General features: G+C 37.0%; 1 long non-coding RNA gene across 1 annotated transcript in view; it reads right to left on the reverse strand.

Moving 5' to 3' along the window:
* Positions 1-21: 21 nt before the first annotated feature.
* The window catches only part of LOC131424300 (uncharacterized), a 38937-nt gene continuing 13254 nt past the window's right edge, over positions 22-25704 (reverse strand). Inside the window, exon 3 of the long non-coding RNA XR_009227072.1 lies at positions 22-22827. This is a non-coding gene — a long non-coding RNA (uncharacterized LOC131424300). The remainder of the gene's footprint in view (positions 22828-25704) is intronic.

Genomic DNA, 25704 nt, shown 5'->3' on the forward strand with positions numbered 1-25704 from the left:
CAAAAGCAAGGGCGGACTGGACTCTCTGCTTTTTCTCTTGCCTCCCTTCTAGTGGTCTGATAGGGTTTGGAGGGCAGAGGGAGAGGCAGGAGCCAGGGAAGGAGGAGGAGTAAAGCACGAGGTTAGCAGTTTAAGACCCCCAGCAAACACCATTTCCCCTAGTTAACTGCAAAAGAAACCCCATTCTATTGCCACAAATACAATATTCCCCCCTACAATATGCATACACTAGTGGGCTACTGGGTTACATTAATGCCTACAGAAAAAGAAAGGAGGAAGTTTGGTAGAAACTTTTTCTCTGGATCTTATTCATCCATTTTGTACCTTCTTCATGCAGAGCACAGTTCTATGACTAATTAACTGACTGCAAGATGGAGAGACTTGGAGATGGGGGCAGGATGAGGAAAGTGCTAGGGGAGTGATATTGGCCAAATTATAGAGTTATATTGTGTGCATGTATAAATATGTGCAACAGATCCCATCATTATGTAAAACTATAAAGCACCAATAAAAATGTCACAGAAAGAAACAGATAGAAAGATTTGTATAATACCATGGAATCTAATTAGAGTAGTGATTCATATAACTGGATGGTGAGCCTTCGAAGTTTCCTGGGACACTTATACATTAGCAAAACATTGTGGAATCTCCACTTTGTGTCCCTTGGAAGTCCCTTTACAGTCTCTAACTCTATCAAGAGCTAAGGGAATAAAATACACAAGAAATAGGGGCAGAACAGGGACCAAAGCAAACGTCATCCCGGCTTCTGCACATCACTCACTCCACACTGGTAAGCTCTTGCAGACACAGTAATCAACATGGTGGTGTCACCATGTTGAAACTATTCAAAGACTAAAGACAAATCAGGATACTTATTGCAGCATAAATATTTAAAAATTAGAACTTACTTATCTCTAAATGATGGGAAATTTAAAATATGGCACACATATATTTTATGGGATGTGATGCAATCATTTTTTTAAAATGAGGTAGATCAAATAAGCCAGCCCCCAAAAACCAAAGCAGAATGTTCTCACTGATAAGTGATGCTAACACACAATAAGGAGGAAGGGAAGGGAAGAATAGACAAAGGGAAATGAATGGAAGGGCAGTGGATGGGAATAGGAAAGACAGTAGAATGAATCAGATTTAACTTTCCTCTGTTCATATATGAACACATGACCAGTGAAACTCCACATCATGTTCAACCACAAGAATGGGAAGTTACACTCCATGTACGTATGATATGTCGAAAAAAATCCTACTGTCATTAAAATTAAAAAACAAATACAAAAGACTTTTTAAAAATAAAAATAGAAGAATCACTTTATAGCTATCTTAAAGTAAACATTAATCAAAATGATATGGCATAGGCTTAAGGAAAAGTAAGACTCAAGGAATATGATAAGTTTATTTGATATTGTTTATTTAATCTATAACCAGTTAGTAATCAATAGCTACTCAATGTCAGGGAAAGGAATCACCCCTAAGGAATAGGGGTGAATATTACTATAGAAATTCTGAATTCATATCTTGCCTTTTATATCTATATATACCTAGGATTGAGAATTTTAAAAAATAAAAGAAACCTGAAAAAAAATTAAATGGCTATGATTGGATCTCAAAAAAAAGTGGTTGATCTTTATGTATGCTCGTAACATATTGAGCAAAACCAGTAAAAGAACGCATATAATATGATTCTATATTTATTTTTTAAAAGATGTTTGCATACTTTTTTATACAGGTGTAATGAAGGATTTGGAAGAAAGGAACTATAAAAAAAATTACTTCTGAGGAGTAGGACTGGGGAAGGTAAGATCATCAAGTTGTTTTGTTTTTTTAAGATATAGGATCTTGTCAAGTTGCCCAGGCTGGCCTTGAACTTCTAGGCCCAAGTGGTCCTCCCACTTCAGTCTCCCAAGTAGCTGGAACTACAGGCTGGTGTCACCATACCTGGCTAGGGGAACATTTATTTTCACACACACACACACACATGAAAAAAAATCTTTGAAAAGTAAACAAAAAAGTGTTAGTCTCTTCTCTACTGATGCAGTTTGACTTCTTCCTTCCCTTCCTTCCTTCCTTCCTTCCTCTCTTTCTGCAAACGTTTGTTGAGTCAATTCCACCAGATACAGTCTGTGCTCTAAAGGAGAATTTGCTCTCCAGGAGAGGAGACCATGGAAGCAGACCATTACAGAGCATGTGATCCACACACTAACAGACATATCTAAAGAGAGCATGGAGCACACTTTGAGATTCTGGCTGACCCTACTGGGAGAGTTGTGTTAACCCTCACACCTGAGAAAAGCAGCCTGTTCTTGAAGGATGAGCAGGATGGGCACAGAGCCAAGGTAAGATGGATGAGACTGCACAGAGAATAAAATGTGGATTTTCTAGAAACTGCAATCACAGGAATCAGATATCACTGGCAGAGGGTCAGAAAGGAGGGTTAGATTGTCATATAGTGTCATACGCATCATATAGTCCAAGTTAAAATCTTGAGGGCTATGTGATTGTGCTAAATCTGAGCTGACAAGATCAGATTCGTGTTTTGGAAACATCTCTCTGGCAATAGCACGGAGCATGATTCCGAGGAGCTGTTAGCCATTTGGGGTGCATAGGTGAGAAATGATGAGGGCCTCAGCCAAAGCAGTGATGGAGAAGACAGAGAGCAAGTATGATCTTGGGGATAATTTGGGAGACTGAACAGGTCAATTTTCACCTTCAACTGGACATAGGATTCGTAAAGTCCCAACACTGGAGAAAAACGAATACAACACTTTTTGATTCTAAGGCTCTTCATCAGTCTTCCCTTCATCTACTTCCCAGGGGAATGGAGACTGTGGAAGTAAATGTTCATCTTTCCAAACAACTGAAGCTCTTTTCTCTGTCCAGCTGTGGCAGCTCTGAACATAAAGAGAAGAAATCCCTGAAGACAACGTGGGGACTTGGAGTCTAGCCTTGATGCTGCCATGATTCTGAATGAGCCCTATGTCTTCTCCAGATTTTCACTTTCCTTGTCTATAAAACAAGATGACCAGATGAACCAGATGACCTCCTAAAATTCTAATTCTATAAAAACACTGTCAGATTCTCTCTCTCTCTCACACACACACACACACACACACACACACTGTTAGGATGGCCTTAGTCCTAAGCTTAAGCAACTCCATTTTAAAAACTCCAGTTTGAAACCTGCAGTCTCACTAGGCACACCCACAGAGCCCTCCATTATGGTCACAAACAAGTTCCTTCCCCTCACCCTGATAAACAGAGTGAAGCCCCTGGCAGGCTGTCCTCGCCTGATAAAAGGGAAAGGTGAGAAGATCAGGGTGGAGACCACCAGACCAGATATTTCTGACCCCAGGGTAAATTATGTCACTGAGAAATCCGGTGGTAGCTGATAAGGATTGAAAGGGGGATCAAGAGCCCCAAAATTTAGTATAAATGATAGAGCAAATGAACAGGGATTCAGCCAGCCGAAACAAGGATGCACTCGAGCTGGAGAGCCTGATGAGGACTGGACATCCCATCACTCGTCATTGTTTCCTGATCCTCTGTGTTATCCTCACTGCTCTCAAACTCTACCACCTCGTCTGGACCTTGGTGAGAGCTGCAACTTCTCCCTTCTCCCCAGTCCTCAACTAGTCGTCCACTCCACACCAGGAAAAACCTTCCTGGGTTCCGGACCTGGTCACTGCGGTCTGAGTGAGTGTGCATCTGCTGGACATAAAGCCTAAGGCTTAAGACTTTTGAACTTAGCATGCAGAGGGAATGTCTGTCATTAGCCTATCATGATTAAGTGTGTTTTGTGGTGCTTAGAATTAATCTAGAATTGTGTGCTGTGAATCAATCAATCTAGAATCCTTTGCTGTGAATTGATTATGTCTATTGCAGAGCCTAGCATTAAGGATTGTCGTTTTCTTGATTAAGAACCTATAGAGTGGGCTGGGGATGTGGCTCAAGTGGTAACGCGCTCGTCTGGCATGCGTGCGGCCCGGGGTTCGATCCTCAGCACCACATACAAAAAACAAAGATGTTATGTCTGCCGAAAACTAAAAAATAAATATTAAAAAATTCTCTTTCTCTCTCTCTTAAAAAAAAAAAAAAAAAAAGAACCTATAGAGTGAAACTGTATTGAGTAATTTGTGTGAATAAAGTATTGAAAGGGGCAGAAATGCATGGACATTTTTTATTTCTCCCCTTGTCTGCATACATCACAATTTTGCCCCTTCCTGACACATACTTTTATGACTTATTCCATTATTTCCCTCCCTTTCATGATTCTGTAGTTATCACAGACTATTTTGTGCCTTTCTTTATGTATTCAATCTGACTTCCAAAAATAACACTTGCTCCCTACTCAAAGCTTTGAAAATGCCATTTTTTAATCCTCAAAATATATGGCAAATGATGAAGAAAAAGAATTAAAATATGTCTATATTTGTATCTTGTTGCATGAAGGATTGAAGAAAACAAACTTACTTAGTTCAGAGCTAGAGTTAACAAATGTTCTTTTTTTTGGAACCAGGGATTGAACCCAGGGGCACCTAACCACTGAGCCACATCCCCAGCCCCTATTGTATTTATTTAGAGATAGGGTCTCACTGAGTTGCTTAGGGCCTCACTAAATTGCTGAGGCTAGCTTTGAACTCATGGTCCTCCTGCCTCCCAAACCACTGGGATTATAGGCTTGCGCCATAGCACCCGGCTTGGAGCGAATGTTCCTTTGAGAAATGAATCTAAAAAATGAATCAAAAAAAATTGTTATTTTCTTATAAGTAGATCAGAATTTCCCTACCTCTCCACACCACTCTCTTTCTTCTGGAATTCAACAGTATTTCTTTTTCTCATTTTGTCACCTGATCAATAGCTTTAATGTTACTACTTAATTATCTTAGATGTATATATTTTTTTAATCTCATCTCCATGTGTGCCTCTTGATGAGCTTGTTTTTATTTACTTTAATTCCTTATAAGAACAAGCGCGGTCAGTGGCTTGTCCATTGAAAATTCTTGGTACCAATTTTCTGGAAGAATAGAAATCTGAAATCGTTTAGATAATTCATCAAAAATGTTCAGAGCATAAACTGTGGGCCAGCAACTATGTTAAGCATGCAGAATTAAAGATAAAGAAAACAGAATCCTTGTTTTCAAGGATTTGGGAGTCTGTAGGGCAAGACTGCCCCACAAACAATGGTACCAGCATCATTGCACAGCATCTTCTACATATGTATTATCTGTGTGTAGAGTATTTCAATGTCCTCAAAGAAAATGTCTTCTGAGATTTACCTGTTATGATTTATGATTCCAGTATTTCCATAGCCATTGTTAGTGGCTTAATCTTTATTCCTTGGGACAAAAAAATGTGGCAGTGTGCTTGTGGGAATGTAAATTAATACAGTCATTGTGGAACACAATAAGAGATGCTTCAAAAAACTAAAAATAAAATTACCATAGGACCCAGCAATGCCACGACTGGGTATATACCCAGAGGAGTTGAAATCTTGGTACCAAAGATACTTTCACCCCCATGTTTGTTGCAGCACCATTCACAATAGCCAAAATATGGGATCAACCCAGATGCCCTTAGCAGATGAATGGATAAAGAAAATATGGTATATTTACATATTGGATTACTAGTCAGACACACACACACACACACACACACACAAAATGAAAATCCTGTTATTTGTAGTAAAATGGATGCATCTAGATAACATTATTTTGGAGTGAAATAACCCAGACACTGAAAAGATAAATACCACATGTTCTCATTCATTTAAGGAGACCAAAAATTCAGACTTGTAGAAGTACAGAACAGAATAGTGGTCACTAGAGATGGGGAAGGACAACAGGGAGTGGGAACACTGAGGAATTAAGAGGGACTTTTAGGTACTGGGAAGGGTGCTAAAAGGAAGGGGTAAGGGAGGGGGGCTTGAATGGAAGAAGGGCGGCTGGACATAAATAATGCACCATGTATATAGGCATGGAAATATTGCAGTGAATCCTTCAATTTGTACAATATTTTGCCAATAATTATAATTTTAAAAACGTGACTACTCCCAAAAACTGGGAAAAAAATAAAAATAAATTGTGGCAGTGAAGGGGTAGGAGTGACCCTGCCCCTTTGCCTCTCTTTGAAATGGAAACAATGTGTTTAATGTATTTAAGGGACACTCACTTCTGCCCCTCTGCATTGTCCTTGAAATTCTTCATGGTTCAGTGACCCCAGACTCTTAAGAGGTGTAACAGTCTTTAAAAACCATCCTGTCCATTTTCCTGCCTGGGCAGGAATCCTCTCTATGGTTTCCTTGACAATCATGTGTCTGTGCTGGAACATTACTCAGACACAGCCCACTGTTTTTCCAGGAAACTCATCTCACACTTAGCTGTTAATTTACATATGGTTGGCTCAATAAAAATCTGTGGGAAGAATAATTGATATTGAGCAAAATATCTTCTACTGATCCTTTGCTATTCTCTGTGAAGCAACAAAGAACAAATCTGCCTTCCTTCCTACTCAAGAGTTCTCAAGTGTTCAAACCTTAAATAGAAAAATATTATTATTATTATTATTATTATTATTATTACTCTCCTGGGCACTCACCCATCTCCTGGCATTGTGGGGGGTTGAGTGGTCATCGTCCAATTCTCTGAGAGCTCAAATAGAACAAAAAGGTGAAAGAAGGACAAATTCTCTCTTTTTGACATGAGACAGCCATCTTCTCCTGCCCTCAGACACTGAAGCTCCTGGCCCCCAGACCTTCAAACTACAAGGCTTACACCAACAACCCCCTTCTAACCTCAGGTTAGTTATGGGACTCCTTGGCTTGCATAAATCATATGAGACAATTTTCATTATAAATAACTATGTGTCCTATTGGTTCTTTTGTTCTGGAGAATTCTTACTAATACACACATTATATTTCTATTTTCTCCCTCCATGTTTGGTATTATGTTGCCATATATTTTACTTCTTATATTATAAACCCATAATAAATAGTTACTGTTTTTGAACAATTAATTACCATTTGAATTAATTAAAAATAAGTGAAATTATTGATGTAGGACAGATGAGGCTGGATACCAGAGGAATATTCAGGAAGCAAGTTTAATTACACTGTAGCAGTCCAGAAGGGCTAAGGCCTAAAATTCTCTGCACCCCAGGTCTGGAAATTCTTTTAGATTTATACTCTATAGAGTGGTTACATGACAGTGGGTGGGTATATTACAGTTACTCTTGGTCCTATATTTCAGGTCAGACAGAGGTTTCACACATTTTTTGCCAAGGAAAACAGAGATAGGGGGCTGGGGCTGTAGCTTAGCAGCAGAGCACTTGCCTGGCATGCATAAGGCACTGGGTTTGATCCTCAGCACCATATAAAAATAAATCCAATAAAATAAAGGCATTCTGTCCACCTACAACTACAAAAATATTCAAAAAAAAAGAGAGAGTATTTTTTTTTTATAATAAGCTCTCTTTGAGACAGAATCTACATATCTTTTGTCTGCAAACCTGGCATTTATAAGAAAGAGGAAGCTTCAAACCACATTGAGCTCTCCACAGAACTCCTGTGAAATCCCACTGATACCCTTAGTAAGATCTTGCTGACAAGAAGCTTAATTATGGTGGGGGTTCCTGGAGAAGCTTGTATGTTACAATTATGGTGAGGGGTACCTGGTTTGCATCAATATGGCTTGCATTTAACTTAAGTTTCACCATTTCATAGTTCCTTCATTTCTTTGTGTGGATCCAAACTGCCATTTCACAATCCTTTGCCTAAGCATCCTTTAACATTTCTTAGAGTGTAGATTTCCTGACAGTAAATTCCCTGAGTTATTTATTGCCTGCAAAGTTCTTTATTTTGCGCTATTTTTGAAGGATACTTTGATGGGTATGAAACTTTGTATTGAGTTTAACGTGCTCCCCCACCCCTTAGTCTTTTGGTAAAGATGTTGTTCCGCTGTTACATGACTTCATAATCTCCGACGAGAAGTCTGCTCTTTTCTTATATCTGTTCCTCTGTAATGTTGTTGGCATAAATTACAGCTAGCACCTGCCATAAAGACTCCTATATCTCTAGTATTTCTGCAGCTTGACTCTGGTGTTTCTAGAATTAGGGAGGTTCATATTTGTTGTTGTTAACCCCACTCAGATTCTCTGACATACATGGATCTATTTGTTTTTTATTAGTTGCTTACTGTATTTTATTAATTTTTGGATAATTTGCAGCAACTGTCCCTTCAGGTAATTCTTCTGGACAATTCTCTTTTACTTCTAGGTTTCAAATTATATCCATATTAGAGTACTGATACAGCTCCACAGCTCTAAGAGGCTCTATTCTGTCTTCCCTCTTTTTTCTCCCTTATTTTTTTAACTTTTCTCTCACTTCTTTTAATGCTTTATTTCTTTTTATGTTCTGTTGATTTAGCTTTAGTAAGTTGATTCTTCCTTCAGCTAAATCTAAGTTTGTTGATAAATCCAATGCAGTAGTTTCCATTTAACATTTCTGGAGGGGAAGGGAATGGTGACTGGACCCACAGGTACTTTACCACTGAGCTACCTCCCCAACCCTTTTTGTAGGCAACTAAGTTGCCTAGGGCCTCACTAAATTGCTGAGACTTGCCTCAAACTTGCAATCCTCCTGCCTCAGCCTCCCAAATCACTGGGATTACAGGCGCACACCACCATGCCAGGCTTCATCCAAATTTTAAAAAGAATTTTTGGTTTTCATCTCTCTGTTGATATTTTCCATAAGTTCATGGATATTGTTCACTTTTCCCACTACATTCTTTAACTACTAATCATAGTGATTTTAAAGTTCACGTCTGATAGTTCCCATATCTAAGGCATTTCTGAGTCTGCTTCTTATTATTTGTTTTATCTCAAAACAGTAGACTGTTGCTGGGTCCTATGGGCTACAAGGTTTGTGTCCTCCGAGTAACTTTTATGTCACAGAAGATAAGCCTCTGATGAAGCAGACTTTACATCATGTCTAACCATCATGGCCATTCTGTCCAAGTTTGCCCCTAATTTTTCCTATAAATATCCTGCCCAATGGAGTCCTGTAGAAAAGATCTTGTAGGTGCAAGTTGCCCTTGTATCTGAAGTTCCCACTTACTCTAAACTGAGTATAAGCCAACATTCAATCTGTAAGAATTCATTATTTCACTAAAATTTCAACTGATACCATCTTACTCATTTCTATGGTAGTCACATGTTTCTCTTGTGCTCTGCTATCCAGTGAAATACCCAAATGTCTTATATCTCCTCAGGAAGGGTTGTCATTTCTGGAGATTTAAGAAAAATTATTACTTTGAGGATCATCTGGTTTTTCTGTTTTCTTTCAATAAAAGCAATGTTCTCTCCCAACATTTTTACATCCTAATTGTAAGAGAAACACTCTGCCATCACAATAAGAACAAAATTAACATACCAGCCTTTTCTTTTAAGACTTTAAAGTGCAAATTATATTCACAAAGAAGAAAAAAACAGCAAACTGGCATTCTTGATATGTGAACACTGAGTATATTCAGTTTTCATGTGTGCAGACCCCAAATTGAGCAAACTGTTAAAAAAATACAATTGCTAGATTTGCACAGATAAGAGCTTTCACACATAAACTGTACTGCAATGGGCTGAATAAACTAAATTGAAACCCATGACTGTGATCCTCTGCCATTGCAGAAAGGGTTGATGGGACTGTAACCTATCAACTTCATTAAATTACTGTGACATGTTTCAAAATTGTTTTACTAATAGCTAGAAATGGACGAGTGTACAAGATCAACTGAATAGATTTGTGATGCATATTTTTTCTCCACTGCACAGTCACAAAGCCTGCCCTGCAAATTTTTACAATCCGCAGTTAGCAGAATGATTATTAATGATTCTGTCTTTTCTATTCCCAATGTGCCAGTAACCTTTGCTCTGATTGCTGTGTGCCAGGCATTTAAGAGTATATAGCACATGGGAGAGCTAAATCAGGCAATACAGACTACATTACACATAGAGAACTAAATGTGCACACACAACAGATGTTTGACTTTTTAATCAGATTTACTTGTGCTCACCTCAGAATAAAAGTCATCCAGGCAGAAGAAGTCCTGTGCAAATGCCCATGTAGAATAACATGATCCTGGCTGAACAGTTCCTCTGCCTTTCCATTTTACTGTGCCCTTTTTATTTTCAAGGGCAACAACTGCCTCAGCCTACCTCAGTTTATGCTACCCTGCAAGAAATCAAGTGCCTTCTGACATTTCCCAGAAGACAGTCACTAATTACATTACATTCCCACTGCCAAAACAAGGGCCTGGGCTTCCTGAACTCCCAACCTGTTCATTTATCTTGTAGAGCCACATTATTATCCTTTGGGAGAAAGGGGAGAAGACTTATCACAGAAATTTAATCAGAATAATTTCATGGACATAAATGTTACTCTTGCAATTTGGAATGTGATTTGTATGTTTCCGTGGGATTAGAGACAGAAAGATCCATTAAACAACACTGGATAAAGAACTGGGGGATTTAGCATCTAATTCTAGTTCTGCCCTAATACTGCATGCCATTGTGCAAGCTTCTTAATTAGAGTGGGCTTGTTTTCCCTTCTAAAAACAGATTTGCTCTCCTGGGTTCCCTCAAGTTTTGTTATGTTTCCCCCCACCCCTCTTTCAGTCATTTATTCAACTGAATTTCAGAAACTACCATAGTGGATTCGCTTACTCTTCAAACACTGCTCAAGCTGGTAGAAATAAAAAGCACGAACAGATGAAAACAGTAAAATGAAATTCCTCTCCTCGAGGAGTTAATGGTTTAGTGAGAGACAAAGACAAATAAGTTACAGTACAGTGTAAGATGGTATTACCAGGAACTATTTTCCTATTGTGTTTTGACTACCCAGAGAAAGCCAGCTATTTAATAAAATACTTTTAAAGATAAATGGAACCCTAGATATCTAGACCAATTTCTTTATCTTACAAAGACTGAAACCATGAGACTCAAAATCTTCCAGATCATAACCCCAGTCTTCAACTTCCACTGGCGCTCTGCTACCATGACCCATTTGTAAATGTTACCTCTGAACTCAATTTGTAAATATGCCAATAAGCAGAGGCTATCTTACCAGGATATAAGGGCAGCCAAGGTAAATAAAACTGTCCCAATATACAAGTAATCATTAATTTCTAATTAATGCTTCTATTCATTCTTCTTCCCTCTATGTCTAAACGTCCCTCCCAATTTTTAACTCTAAGTACCTTACCATTTCCTCTGTGACTGTAAAAAGTAAGAGTTGGTCTACATTTCCAAGTTTCCATTTTTATCAGACATTTTATTAAACTGATGATTTTGTCGGATCCCTGAACTCCTCATACTACTTTGCTGCTGATTTTATGCATAAGTTTTAGACCCCCATCTTATTCTAGTTTGCACTTACAATATTCATGGCTTTTTATAACATGATTGGTCCTGGGTTAACCACTGTACAGACCCAGATATTTGTGTATTCTCTTAAAACTTCCCAGGCCAGAGAAGCAGTCTACCTAGACCTCTCAGACCAGGATTCAGTGTGGTTCTTGGTAACTCAAATTCCATTTGACATTTGGACAAGAAGTTGTATGTATAAGACTAGGAGAGATACTTAGCCTCTAAGAAGACACAGAAAAACACTGTTGTATTGGGTAAGACTTAAAAAAATGCAAATTCCAGGACAAGGAAGGATTATCTCTTTTTCCTCAATTTGGGACTGTATCTTGTCTACTCTTATTTTATTTTATACTGGGAAGTGAACCCAGGCATGTTTTACCACTGAGATACATCGCCAGTAGCTTTTATTTTCAGACAGGGTCTTGCTAAGTTGCTAAGGCTAGCCTTGAATTTGCAATACTCCTGCCTCAGCCTCCTGAGTCACTGGAATTACAAGCATGCACCACCATGCCTAACTCTACTGTTCTTTGGGGACCTAACACATGCTAGGCATATTTCTCAACTAAAATGGGACATTTATGATTAGGGTTTGTATGGTAGGTATAACAGCATATATCTATGAATGGTAATATTTCACTTACAGGAACTTATTTCATAAATTACATAATCTGAACTGGCGGACTAAAAAAAACAAACAAGTGTAGTTAAGAACAATAAACAGAATACTTAGTCTAGGTTTCCCCTTTGGTTTCAAATCCATAGAAGTGATGAAGAAAATCTATATTTCAAATATCTATACAATGCTGCAGGAATATGAATAATAATTTCCAAAAGATCAAAGGATGAAACCACCAGCCAAAAATAAGACAGGAAAACTGTGACCATCAGCAAGCATGGTTGTAGAACATAACAGAAGAATGAGGCAAGTCCCACCCAAGAAACAAACATGACACCCAACCAAGAAATAAGATGATGCCCCATCTCCTTCATAAATCAGGACAGAAGATAACAATAAAATACTACTTTTCCCTTCATTGACCAGCAAAAATGTATGTGTGGCTCTATCAAGTCTTAGAAAAACTGCAGGGAATCAGAGAGTTCCAAAGAGCCATATCTAATAAAACCAAACACCTGCATATTATTGATCTAGCAATTACACTTCTTATTGTGAGAGTAACATTCTCACTGTGCACAAGGATTCATGTACAAGAATGTTAACTGCAATGTTAACTACATAAGACAACCAGGATTTATATTTACTTATAAGTGCTGTAAGAAAATGTGAAAATGCACATTGGTTTTAAAAATGCAAGGAAAAGTTGTAAAATATGACCATGAATTAGGTCGCATACAAAAAAGTCAACAAATTGCAAGCAATAGAAATTATGCCGTATGATTAAATTAGAAGTAAACAACAATTAATAAATTAATTGTGGGATATTGATAAGTTGTCTTCAACACTGTCATTATTAAATCTGAATCTGTGTTCTGGCTTCTGACAAGTACCTTTTAAGGTACTTGTGATTAGGCTTAAATTGCCCAACTGTGCCCAGGGAAGCTAGGTCAACAATGATCATAGCTGGAATAGCACATCCCCAGACTCAAGAAACAAAAACATTCACTAATTCGGATCACATGTGTCTTGAAGAGTGGACAACTCTCACAGGGATTCATTCATGTACAGTCAGGTGAGAAGCTAGCATGAAGAAAAGAGAATGCAGACCAAATATCCTGAAAAAAGGATAGAAAAGAAAGAATAGGGAAGAAAAAGGCAAGGAGTTAATTCTAACTTTTTTTTTAACCATCTCTCTCCCAAGAATTCCTTTCTGAGGTAAGAAGGCGGATGTGTGTGTGGGGGCGGTAATAAAATGAAAAGTGAAAATCATAAATCTTGAAATAAGTCTTATACAGAAAATACATAAGAGCTGTCAAAGCTCAATTTTAAAATCTATTTTTTAAGTGAGCAAAAGCTTTGAACAGATACTTTTCCAAAGAGGACACATAGGTGGCACATAAACATATGAAAGATGCTCAACGCCAGTAATAGTCCTCACACAGAGAAAATCAAAATCACAAGATATCACTGTATAACTATTAGAATAACCAAACTTAAAAATAATGACCATATAAAATATTGATGAGGATTTGTAGAAAATGGTACTCTCATATGCAATGCAATCACTTTGGAAAAGTTTGTCCTCCCTGTGGACCTGCAATGGGGTCCTGACCATCTTCCTGCTCAGTAACCAGCTGTGGCAACAACTTGTGCCAGCGAGTGCAGAGGAAGGTAATGATCACAAGTCCCTCTGGCCCCACAGAGCATGTCTGTCCAGAACTGGACAAGTCCCAGTGCACCTGCCTCTAGCCCAGTTTGGACACTTGACTCTGCAAGGCAGCCCCCCCACCCTCCACAGTCTCTCTTCCAGCCAAACTGCTGCCACTAAGAGAGCTTCTGCTACCACTGCTAAGATCCAGCGCATGAATCTTATAAAGGGATTTTCCTGCAGCCTCCAGGGATAACAGTAGTAAGCACCTCCATCATCTCTTGGAAGCCAAGTGCACATGAACAGATCACCATGTCAAGTACAACTCCTGGTACCCACAGCAAAGAACCAATTAAACAAGTGTAAAAATGTGTAACAACAGACTGTGTGCCTCTGTGAGACCATCCTTTTTGGCTATATACGCTTCACTGACTACATCCTCAGGAAGCCAGTCCCAGAGCCCTATGCCATGTACTGTTTTCCTTGTGCTCAAAAAGCATAAGCCCCAGAAAAGCCTCTTTTGGGTGGTACTGCTTTGCCTTTTCTTCATTTCTATCTCAAATTGAGCAAAAGGGCCCAAAAGCTCAGCTGGTAATTCTAAGAGTTCAGAGATGGCAATACTAAAGAGCTGTGTTCTTTGCCTTTTCTTGATTTCTGTCTTTAAAGGAGCAAAGACTCCTAGTCAGACTGGCAATGTATATACATTTCAAAGCTTATCAAATGGTACATTTTAAATAAGCACAGCTTATGTAAATCAATTATGCCTCAATAAAAAGTCTTAAAATTCAATCATTGGAGGTATTCCTGAGTGAAAATTAGAAGATAAATGTACATTTATTTAATTTTTCCATGCTAACATGAAGGCCAAGTAAAAAGGTTACTATTCGCCAGACACCATACTAGATATTATGATACAAAAAAACAAACCTGAAAGATTTAGCAATTAGGCACATCTCCAAGAGTACATACATGGTGCCACAATTAAAGGATATGACAAGAACAATAAAAAGAAATGCTAACCAAATTCCTAACAAAAGTCTTCCTCTGTCTCTGTATACAGAATTCCCTCATCTGAAAAGAATTTGTTCTACCAATTTACAGAATATATGTCTTAAAACAGCCTGACCCCTAAACAGCTCCTCTGTAAGAGGCCTAGAAATCTAGCCCAGTGGTCAAATAAGCAGATGGTAATACAGGAAGAAGCCTCAAGATTCTTCAGGAGCTATAACTGCCTGGAGTAAGCCATTTAAGACTCTGATGATCCTCATGTCCTTATTTAAAATATAGATGGGCTGGGATTGTGGCTCAGCAGTAGAGCACTCCCTTAGCACAGGCGGGACCTGGGTTCGATCCTCAGCGCCATATAAAAATAAAGGCATTGTGTTGTGTCCATCTACACCTAATAAATAAATAAATAAATATTTTAAAAATAAAATATAGAAGCAATAATTTATCTGGCTATCTGAAAGGGCTGCAATGAGATAGAATATCTAAAATCCCCCTAAAAGTCATAAGTGGAATATAAATACTAGATGGTATTCATATTAAAAAATAAATGTTTGCCTTACAAATTAAAAAATTTTAACTACCTCCCTTTTCTTATTAATTGCATAGGAAAAGGAAGAAGCTACTTATCAACATTATAATCAGTCTGAAATCATACTTTGAAGTATATGAAAAGCTCATAAGTGATTCACTACATTATTATTATTATTTACAATGCACACTAAATATTTGTCAGATTAATGCTTTTAAATAAAATCATTAGCTCCTTATTCAAGACATAATAAAAACATAACTTACAAGCACTTTACAAACACAAAATTTAGCTAGAGCTGCATTATTTTTATAATTAAAATACATCAATAAATATTCTAATGCTAAAACCATTGAAAGTATTTTAACACTTGCTAGAGAGATCTGACTTTCTGAAAAATACTTACTTCAAAGAATTTGAAAAATTCCCAAATAATTTTTAGATATTCAGACTTATAAAGCCCTATGACCTCTTCCAATCCAATTAATTCTCAAAAACATCTAATTTTTGTTTCTAATTAGGTAGTTAACCATAAAATTTCAAGTCTTGTCATTAGCATTAATTCTTTTGGTTAAGAATGATATATGTATCACATATTTTTCTCTAACTTTTAGGTATCAATTATTTGAAAATGACATTGACTATGTAAATCACAAAAGAAAACCCAAAATGCCAAAAACCCTAAACCCAAAATAAATCTGAATTCCAAAGGAAAACAAAGAATTATAAAATACAAAATTGGATGGTTTGCCAAGTAGGTAAAGAAAACATTGTCACCATTCCCCAATTATAAAGCTGAATCATAGGAGATGACTTTTCTTTCAATGGTAGGATTGAAATGAGGGCCTCAGGCATGCTAAGTACAAGCTCTACCACTGAACTACACCCCAGCCCCCAAATCACCACTGTTGTTCATTAATGCTGGTCAAAAATTTGCAATTTTATATGCATGAACAAAATGAAACAGGATAAGGTTAAAAAAGTATAAATTTGTGTAATTCGCTTGGCAGTTCCCAGTGTGAATGCTACCAACCTTGAGTTTCTGTTTTTTATAAACAAAAGGCTTTATGATAGCATTATTTCTGGCAACCAAAACTGCACTCATGAAATAAAGTTTTGAAATCATTAAATGTTTTTTTAAACTAAATATTCCTAATTCTCTAAGCCATCATAAGGAGGAAGACAAATACCAAACCATAAAATACCTCAAGTGTACAAACTATGTACTTCTTCTCAAACATCCAACTTTACGTTCTTCTGAACAAATTCCACTGAAAAACAGTGAGATCACCATCAAAAAGCAGTATTCAAGGGGGCTAACCATAGAAAATCAGTTAAAATATCAAAATCATAAAGCTAATGGTAATGAATTAGTTAAATAATGAAATAGGAGAACATTTCACATAAACATTTTATATATGTTGTATCATATCTCACTACAACTTTAGTCTGCTATTGCCCCCATTTAACAGATAAAGAAACAAGACTCAAATAGGTTACATAGCTTACTGAAATTAACGTAACTAGTAAATTAAAGAACTTATATTCAAAATCAGCTCCATCAAACATCAAAGTCTTATGCTGTTTCTGCAGCAAAGATCTTCTTGGAATAAGGGTAAAGTATATAATATGTCATTAAGAAAGTAAGTCACAGCCAGGTGTGGTGGCACACACCTATAATCCTAATGGCTCAGGAAGCTGAGGCAGGAGGATCATGAATTCAAAGCCAGCCTCATCAACTTATTCTAAATAATATATAAAAAAGGACTGGGGATGTAGTTCAATGATTACATGACTCTGGGTTCAATTCCCAGTACCAAAAAAAGAAAAAAGAAAGTAAGTCACACAGTTACTAAAACATGTATTTGTTTAAATTTCTAAGCATTCTACTCAGCTACAAAACCTTCGTTGAATAATAAAATTTCAGGAAAACCAACCAGAGACACTAGATGTCTTTTTGTCTAACTATCCCAGACAGTTGGGACTGGAATTCAAGAGTCCCTCAACTCTATTGCTACCCATGATAAATATATACAAATACTTAGGAAATACTAAGCAGAACTCAATAGGCATTATAAGGGGAATAGAATGTAATACAAAACATGGCAATATCTAAGGCATGGACAGCAAGCATCCAAAACAATTTTAACTCATCTGAAGCTAAATGATGACTGTAATATATTTAACAATTTGTTTGCCATCTTACAATTTAAGAGAACATTTTAACATTGTTTTAGTAATCCTCTTTAAGTTAAAACCAAAAGCTATTTAATGAAATTTAAACCAATGCATACCTTTGAAGGGTTATACACAATTTTCTCAGTTATATTACCATAAAGAAGAAAATGCTAAGTGAAACTTTTCCTCCAGATGATGCCCACTTTTAACTTTAAAGGAAATACCAATTTAAAACCACAGTGATAAAAATGTTGCAGTGCTTTTAGGACTTTCAGATTCATATCAAAAGTCAAGAGGGGGCTGGGGTTACAGCTCAGTGGTAGAGAGCTTGTCTCCTATAAGTGAGGCACTGTGTTCAATCCTCATCATCACATAAAAATAAACAAAATATAGATATTGTGTCCATCTTTTTAAAAAAGTGGGAAGGGGTCTGTCTGCTGGAGAGCAACAATAAGTGCAACTGACCCCCCCCCAAAGGAACCTCCTTTCTGACTTGACTTTTTGTTAATGACAGACAAGCCCTGAGCTGGTGGAAGTGAACAACTACCCAGGTATTTGACTGACCACTGTCAAGTCCTTGTCCTATGCACAACTGCAGCTGATGCTACCCTGGTACACAAACAGGCAGCAGCCCTAGACTGGGTACAGATGGGGCCATACTGGGGTAGAGATGGGGCCCCCAAGCCCAGGTGAACTAGTTATCAATGGCCCCACTCCTGGATTCTCATCAGAGGGAGTTACTGGGACTTAGCACCAAAGCTTCTGCAAATGCAACAGGGCTTGTCCATCAAATGACTGCTACCTTGGAGGCATGACTAGCCATGGAAGCACAATCTAACCACCAATTATGCAATTGCCAGAGAAGCTGGCACAGCTCTCCTGGTTACCAGGGAAACCATCATGCCCCACTGGGTGTGTTCCAATGACAGCTACAGTAGCCCAGCCTCTGGACTCTCACTGCCCTGGAAGAAGGACAGATGGTTGGCTTGGTAAGGTAGAGATTGGGGGCTGCTGCTTCATCTAACTGGGTTATAATGAATGCTGCCACTGCTCCTGAGGTCCCATCAGACTTTCAGCCCTGCCACTACCACATAAGCCACGGGGCTGTCAATCAAGCAGCTACTTCTTCAGTGGTCCAACCCAGCTGTCATCAGGATGGCTGCAGGCTCAGCTGTCCTGAAGTGGTTCCAGGAGATGTGACTTCAGCTATAGCAGCTTTAGACAACCTACAGTCAGTCACCCAGGAAGGAGGTCTCCAACCTGTAGCCACTTTGGATGCCTCCACCCACCTTCAGCTGCCCCCATTCTGGCAGAAAAGGAGCACCTCCCCAGCCCACAACAGCCAGAACAGGTGAGCCATAATACACCTATGCAGGCTGGCCTGACTAAGCAGAAAGCCTGAGTTTAGTCAACAGGAGACTGTGCACGTGTATTAACCTATCCCTGTTTGGCTAAAAAGCAAACTTCCTCATCAGGCCAGTCTGAAACCTATGTCCTGTTTATAGACCTCCTATGCTGGAATATAGTTTCCAATAAAGACTTGTTGGGATGGTTCTACTACGGTGCATGATTTCTATTTGGGGTAAAAAATAGATGAGCTGCTTGCATTAAAAGCTGATAACAAGATCTACTAGCCCTATAGAATGCCTAACAGCCAGAGAGCTGCTTAAAACTCTAGAGAGCAATGGAGAGCTGTGGAGGAGGTGAGAAAAAGCAGCTAGAAGCCGCTAGCTCTGATCACTAGATATGCTCCTGAAAGCTGCCAGGGGATAGTACCCTGGCTGCAAAGGCAGCTGGCTGGGACAGCTATTAACACCTTGAGGATAAGATTACACTAAGGGTAAAGGGATGCTGGCACTCAGAGCTGGTAACACTAAGATGCACTTTACCTTTTCATGATTTCTATCCAAACCAAGCAAAAGAACCCCTGACTGATTGGTAACTGTAGCATTCAGCATCAATTCCCAACTCCTTCTGTGCGCCTCCTTATATGAGACTTAAAGTCTAAATCATCATTTCCTAGACTTCCTTGCTAAGTGAATTGTGAATTTGATTTGTTATTTGTCTTTCCTTAACAGAATGCCATTTCTTTCTCTTGCTTTATTATATTAACAGTACTATATTGAATAGTTACTGTCGTTACTATTACAAGTGACCACCCTTGCTTTGCACCTAATGTTAGGTGAAAGCATTAGTCTTTTACCAATAATTACAATATTAGCTACAGTTTTACATAGATCTCTTGATATATCAAGTTGACAAAGCTCCTATTTCTAAGTTTGTGAGAGTTTGCCTTCTATTCCTATCTTTCTAAGCTTTTATCATGAATTGATAGTGAGTATTGTTATATGCCTTTTTCTGTGCATTTATGAAGATGACCATATGGTTTTTTAAAATTCTGTTGTTCATTCTGTTAATATTTTGAACTACAATTTTCAAATACTGAACCAATCTTTCACTTATAAAATAAATGGCACTTACCCAGGATGGATTATCCTTTTCATATTAATGAAATTGAGCATTCAGAATGTTTTCATTCATTTCCAGAAGTTTGTAGTATATAACTAATGAGACTAAGCATTAGGATGTTTTCTTTCATTATTGGGAATTTGGCAATGAACAAGATGGCCTTTAGGAAACTACTCAGCCTCTAGCTTACACAATGTGTAACATGTAAATAATTGGTGACAGAAATAGCCTGAGGAAAAACTGATCTCTGTTTTTGAGATCTGAAGAACTTAAAAACATTTCATGACTAGGCAAGAAGGATCAGATAGCAAGTATCTGGCCCACCCTCTATGGGAAGATACCTATAAAGCACCTGCAAAAAGCACTCTAAATCAGCTTCTACACAAATGGGCTTTGTGACAAGTCTTCTATCTTCTCCTTTAGCTGACTTTCGAAATAAATTCACCTTCCTTGCCTTAACACTTTGTCTCTTGACTTAACTACCCTGCTGTTAGGTGAGCAGCTAGACTTAGTTTAGTAACATTAATTGTATTCAATTTACTAATATTTTATTAAATAACATCTTTTTTTGTATCAGGGTAATACTGATCTTCTAAAATAACGTCATGTTCTCTCCCTTCCATTTTTTGAAGAGTTTGTGCTTAACTAGTATCAGAGGTGGGCAGAATTTACCAGTTAAGCCATGTAAGCTTAGAGCTTTCTTTGTAGGAGTGTTTTAAAGTACAAGTTCAACTTCCTTAATAGAGACTTATCCATGTTTTCTTGACAGCAATTTGAAAGTATCTTTTTTTTTCTCCCAATAATTTTTAGCTGTACATGGACCTTTATTTTATTTATTTATATGTGGTGCTGAGAATCGAACTCAGTGCCTCACACATGCTAGGCAAGAGCTCTACCACTGAGGCACCACCCCAGTCTGGGAAGTTTGTGTCTTTGATGGAATCTGCCCATTTATCTTAGTTATCAAATACATTACAAGATAATATCCCTTTATTGTCCTTTTAATATCTATAGAATCTGTAGTGATGTGTCACTTTCTTTTCTGGTAATAGGAATTTCTGTTTTCTGTTTCTTTGTTCCTTATTAGTCTGATTAGAGGCTTATCAATTTTACTCTGTATCAAATAACCAGTTTGGTTTCATATCTTTTTTTAAAAAACTCCTCCTTTTTAAAATATAATTTTTAGTTATAGATGAACACAATATCTTTATTTTATTTATTTTTATGTGGTGCTGAGGATCGAACCCAGCATCTAGCATGTGTGAGGCGAGCACTCTACCACTAAACCACAATCTAATCCCCTTATTTATTTATTTTCATGTGGTGCTGAGGATCGAATCCAGTGCCTCATACTGGAAAATGCTCTACCACTGAGCTATAACACCAGCCCTTCATTGAATGTTTTTAAATCCACATTTTTTGTTGCTGTTTTCCATTTCATTGACTTTACTCTCTGTCAGTTCCTTCCTCTTCTTTTTCTGGGTCTAACTTGTTCTTTAGTTTTTAGTTTCTTAAGGTAAAAGCTTAGATGACCGCTTCAAACCTTTTGTTTTCTAATATGAGCATTTAACACTATAAATTTCACCTAAGAGTAGTCCTTTAGGTGTATCTCTCAGATTGATATGCTGTGTTTTCATCTTTATTTTTTTTATTCCTTTATGACTTATTCTTTGACCTATGAGTTTTCAGAATATGATGATTATTTTGAAATACCTGGGGATTTCCCAATTATCTGAATCTTATTTCTAGCTTAATTCTACTGTAGTTAGAGAACACAGATATATTCCTTAAAGAAATTACCTCTAAAAAGAAAGAATAGAAATCAAACTCAATTTTCCTATGTTAAATAACTATAACGACATGCCCAAATTAGAGTCATTCAGCTTCTTGTATGGCATCCTTTCTACTATCATGTTTTTTCTCAATACTGTCTCAAAACAAGACTTGTTATTCGCTCCCTTCACTTCAAAAAGAAAAGAAAAAAAATTAAAAGTATTCCACATGTAGCATCTCATTTGATTTCTAAAACTCTATATGTAGGCAAGACAAATGATGTTATTCTGCATATGGAGAAGTTGGAGCTGAAGGGAATGACTTGCCCTACTATTCTCAAATGTCTCATTGTTCCTCAATTCTCAAAGATGGAGCAATATAGCTGAGTGTGGATGTGCACACCTGTAATCCAGTGACTTGGGAGGTAAGGGTGAAGAATCCCAAGTCCAAAGCCAGGGTCAGCAATTTATCAAGGCCCTAATCAACTTGATGAGACCTCATCTCAAAATAAAAAATAAGAAAAGGCTTAGGATGTTGCTCAGTGGTTAAGCACCCTGGGTTCAATTCCTGGTATAATAAATAAATACAATAAATACAGTAATATAGATCAATGAAATCCACAAATAATTAAAATATCTCCTTTTTGCTATAGTTGGAATTACCACAACCTCAGTTCAGAGTGAATTATAGTAAAATTGACTAGTTTGTTTTTAAATCTTGACTTCTTAAACAGATTCATTATTAGCAAGATTCAGACAACAAAGAATTGGCTAAACTGCAAAAAATAAAAAACAAACTAACAAAGAACATAGGGAAGTAAATAAGAGCCATAAAAAATTAACATGAAATAAATATATAATAATATAATAAATAAATATATCAAGTTATATGTTTTCTCTTTTAATGTCCTAATTATTGAGTAGGATAAAGAGTTCTAAAATATAATTTGTTATTATATTAAAATATGTTAAAATTGAATAGTAAACATTCAAAAACATTATTTTATGCTATCCTATTTCCAACTAAATTTCTAAACTATAGTGTTATAGAAATGAAATGGCTTAAAAGGTAAAGACACGCATTCTTACCATGTAATTGTTGACTTACAAGTTGCAGAGATTCCCTCAGTTAGCACCACTTTGGCTCAGATATCAGTAGTAACAGCAACCAAAATTAAAACTAAAGGAAAAAAAATAAAAACAAAATTAAATGCCAACAGGCAAAAGTTTTCAAGTCTTCAAAAAAGTCTTAAATTAAAATTTCATATTTCAGTAATTTTAACGAGAGTCTTAATCCCAGAACCCATTCTTTTCTAATTGGTTTAAGCAAGAAGCTGATATGGTATATGAATTCCCATACAATTTCAACTCCCTATCCTGGAATAAACTCTGAAATTAACTTCAGGGACTCATAGTTAATAAGAGCTAAAGATATATTATAGGTACGTTCAACTGAACCACTCAATGTGTTTATTCAACCAAAACATGCATTTTAAGGTTTGTTACTGCCTACAGAATCCATCAAATATTGATCACTGATGGAAGACTTGTACCTGATGAGAGCCTTTGTAGTAATTTTTCCCACAATAAGATTTAAACTTAATGAACATCTTGGGGTCATATCATAAATATTTAATAGTACACCTAAGGATAAAGTAGTAGTAAAGATTTTATACCTGCTGAATGAACCCAATAAAATATTTCCAGGATACTGTATATTAGCAACCAGGCTATGCAGCAATCTGGCAAATAGTGTTTAACTATGTGCTATAGTATTAGGTAATGAACAGTAACATGCGGTTTTCTACTCAGAGTTATAGTTTACTTGGAATGAATACAAATAAGAAAAATTTAGTGAATAGGCATTAATTCATTCAGCAAAACTTTATCAAGCATCTTGTATAAGTCAGCCCCTTTAAACACTGAACACACAAAACTGAGTAAGAAAATAACTGACAGGGGGCTGAGATTGTGGCTCAGCAGTAGAGTGCTTGCCTAGCATGTGCAAGGCACGGGCTTCGATCCTCAGCACCACATAAAAATAAATAAATAAAATAAAAAATATTTTTTAAAAAAGAAAAAAACTGACAGATACATGCAAGCAATTTTAATGTTATAAGGTAAATGCAAAAAAGTGATAACATGACAGCCTAAGAATAATGTATTGGAATATGTCAAATAACTGCAGGGAATCTAAGGATAGGGAGGATTGAAGTTTGGGAAAGGCAGGCCAGGCAAGAAAAAGTAGAAAGTGCCATTTCCATAGGGGGCGGGGGAAGAGCCTAATACACTCCTGAGTCTAGTAGAAATAATTATAAGAACATGTATGAATTATTTATAGTTCAACAGATTTTGAGAACATAGTTCAGACTGCCACTATCCTTTGAAAAGTATCTTGATAATTCAGAATGACCATTTATTCAGTTTTATTCTGTTTTACACGTATCCTATTTTGCTTATTTAAAATCAAAAGCATCACACAGCTTTCTTTCTCATCCTTAGGAGCAGCTGTACAGCATGCTCTTGATTACACAGAGTAAAAGAAAAAAGTGAGCTTTTCCCTAAGTAATCTGCATTAAATCATCACCTTATTTATAAATACAGATTAGATTATTAGATTACTCAGGCCTCATTTGTCTTCCATCAATCAGATGATCTGATTTGAAGATTCTGAAAGTAACCAGCACTATAAGCCCTATTAAAACCTATTTTAGAGATGGTTTTATCTAGCTAATGTGGTTACAACTAGCTAATGCTGTCTAAGAGTGAGGAAAGTGTCCAACACCAGGTCTGTTTTCTGGATGTTTAGGAATTCTTCCATTTGTATGAAAGTCTATACAATTATTACTTTTGTTATTAGCTATTATTTGGTAAATGCTGTAGTCAGGATCAATCATAATACTAATATTTCACATACATTTAACTTAAGTCTTGAGAGGCAAGTTCTTCCATTAAAAATGAAGAACTTGAGGAACAGAAGGTGATTTGCCCAGGATCACACAGCCAGGGGGAAAAAGAAGTGTCAGGACAAGTTTGTCCAACTAGAGTCACTGGTTTTAACTATACTGGGCTGTCTCCTTTTGGATAAATAAAGATTCTCCCCTCCCCTTTCTTATCCAGCTGCTAACATACCTAAGTCAGGCACCACAAAGATCTTGAAGAATATAACTTCCCTTTTTAAGTGTGTAGCCTCATTGCCAAGTGACAAGCATCAGTCCTTTGAAGTTATAGGTCAAGGCTATAAAGTATGAAACACAACATCCCTACTAAGAGGTGGAATACTGCCAGCTCAGAGGTGCATGTTTCCATGCACAGTTCACATCTGTGGTTTAATCTCTATATTGTGCTGGCAGTGCCCCCCTATGGAGCAAGAACACACCTGCCCTGTAATTTCTAAATTGGTCTTGTGTTTGTGATGCTCTAGCAGACAATAAGGCCCACCTCTCTTCTAGCTATTTGTTGATTAGAAGAATGAATGAAGGAACAAACTTATCTTTATGGAAACCCTCCCTCAAAAATCCCACCAAAGATGTACTTATATTTTCTGCACAATGCTATCAACTAACCCTAACATTAAATCATAATTTAGGGAACAACCATAGACCAAAGCCAAGCCAGGATAATTAACTACCGGCTAAATTTTTTTTTTTTTTTCTAAAAATAAGATGGAAGGAGGACCAGACAGTTTCTGGTAATAACATGAGTTCAGGAAATTTCAATTGCATTATAGACTATTCACCTCCAAAGCATACAAATTACTTTCTGGTTATGTTTCACTGCACAGTGACACAAAAGACAACTGAATTTTTCTCATAAAATATTTAATTTTGTTCTAGAAGGCATTTTACAAGGTCAAGGATAATAAGGTTTTCCCTAGTAATAAGCCCATAGTCTTACTTATTCACTATTTTAGAGTCAATATGAAACAAAGAATCTTTTTTGTGAAAACGTTTAACCTGAGAATAGGTTGTGTCAAAATGACTGTTAATCTGCTGATATTCTAATCTGATTGTATTTGGATTTGTTTACTATTTTGGTCCTTGCCATCTCTCTTAAG

Source organism: Marmota monax, unplaced genomic scaffold, assembly GCF_021218885.2.
Source record: "Marmota monax isolate L192 unplaced genomic scaffold, Marmota_monax_Labrador192_F-V1.1 WCK01_AAM20220418_F8-fsc00043, whole genome shotgun sequence".
Taxonomy (NCBI): domain Eukaryota; kingdom Metazoa; phylum Chordata; class Mammalia; order Rodentia; family Sciuridae; genus Marmota; species Marmota monax.